This window comes from Pinus tabuliformis, chromosome Q (genome assembly GCF_031772625.1).
Source record: "Pinus tabuliformis cultivar Carrire ecotype Pingquan chromosome Q, CPIR1, whole genome shotgun sequence".
Classification (NCBI taxonomy): Eukaryota; Viridiplantae; Streptophyta; class Pinopsida; order Pinales; family Pinaceae; genus Pinus; species Pinus tabuliformis.
Genome location: NC_142296.1, coordinates 38,580,354 through 38,582,180, shown reverse-complemented (window position 1 = coordinate 38,582,180; position 1,827 = coordinate 38,580,354). Strand labels below are relative to the sequence as shown.

Here is a 1,827-nt window from a genome sequence, read left to right as displayed (position 1 = left end):
AATTTGACTGGACACACCCTCCTACCCTAATCATTGGTTGACTATGCTATTGATAAACGAGGCAATGTATATGACCCTGATGCCGGGACCGCATACATGTCCGAATAATGCGATGGGAGAGTAATAGGGTTTGAAATCTTATTAGGCTCTGTACGAAGCATATCAAAATTTCAACAATCTGTGACAAGGCTATAAAGTCCAGACCGCTCCACAAATTAACGTGTCATAAAGTCGACAAAGGTAGACTTTTATTATCGAAACAGATATGTATCACTATGTTTGACTATTGATCACCATGAAGACAGCAAATATGTGAACTGCCCTATCTATATCTCTCTCTCTCTCACTGCTGCTTGCATCCATTACACATTCTTAGACTGGTCAGTGATCATCTGAGTTCGTTGTGAAGAGCAATACCATATCACCTTCCCATATGGCAAAGTTGTTGGTGTTGGGTATGATGATATCGTTACTCACTTGCCACTCAATCGCCTTGCGATTGCTATCGCAAGGTACGAGAGGCACCGAGCATTTGGTCTATTAACCAGAGCACATTGTTTTTAAGCTTATTTTTATTTTGATGGTAGATTTCTAATTTATTTTAAACTTGGATTAAAATATTCTAGGAATCAGCAATAAAGATAAGTTCAGCCTATTTTTAATAGACATTAATTTGAGTTGGTTTAACTTTCTTTTAATTGCAGAAAAGAGTAAAGCATGGGTGTCCAATTGTAAGGCAGATTCCATTCAAAACACTCCCAACAAAGTAAGATATAAATGATCAAACTCATATATCTGTGAATTTGTTTCTTGAATTTCAGTCTGAAGTGGAACTTACAGAACTTGATGGTGCAGGATGGAGATGATAAGATATCAGAATGCAAAGGTCAAGCTGTGGGTGGAAAGAAAAGCGTGCATTCAAACTCTAATGAAGAGGGTGGAAAGAAAGCAATGAGGAGAGTGAATATGAAGACAGCGATTATATTTATACCCGTCCCAAGCCTTGATTAAAATCGTCCCTTCGCTGCACTTCCGCGTGGATCTGATTAATGGGCTCTGTGTGTTAGGGACGATGGACATCATATTTGTGAAATTTTGGTATATGTAGGAATACAATAGCATTACATTTTTGTAATCTTTGACACCCAGCTGCAAGTCAATACTAGCATAACTTGTTATTATATTTTTTACTGGTCTTTAAAATCTTTAATCAAAAAGTGGAGTGATATGGCATTGTCTGGTTTTTATAAGTATATATGGTCATTGAATTGAGCTTCCCATATACTGTTATTATTTTTCTGCTTTGGAGAAGCTAGGTTATATTACCAAATTGTCTACATACTCTTAAATTGTTTCCTAAATATGCATTTTGGTTATTGGAGTGATCCCCGGCTGGGAGGGATGTTTTCCAGTCAGATATTTATACGTGATTCTCTTTACTCCTTTTATTTGCGACTTCCTATCTTTTTGCTGGATTCTCGAATCTGTCACGTTCTCACGGTGTGAAAATCTCCATAACCAAGACCAGGTGTTTTGGGCAGTTCTTTATTATTTACTTTATCTTTCTAAGTTTGTTCATTAATTTGGTGTTTCTTTATTATTTACTCTATCTTTCTAAGTTTGTTAATTAATTTGGTGTTTGAATTTGACTTTAAAATTAGATGATAATAATAATAATTTATCTTTTCACTATTAAAATAAATAATCATTATTATTATTTTTTGTAATTTAAAAAATGAAAATTTAACCATTTTGATATTAAAATTTTAATTATAGTTTAAAAATGGTAAGATGTTTTTTTTTAATCAAAATTAATAATTTTAGTAT

At 33.8% G+C, this 1,827-nt stretch overlaps 1 long non-coding RNA gene across 1 annotated transcript; it reads left to right on the top strand.

The window, feature by feature from the left end:
- Positions 1-377: 377 nt before the first annotated feature.
- Positions 378-1,162, top strand: LOC149218172 (uncharacterized). Its single transcript, XR_016248612.1, has 3 exons — positions 378-512; positions 705-766; positions 856-1,162. It is a non-coding gene; the product is annotated as an uncharacterized LOC149218172 (long non-coding RNA).
- Positions 1,163-1,827: the final 665 nt, after the last annotated feature.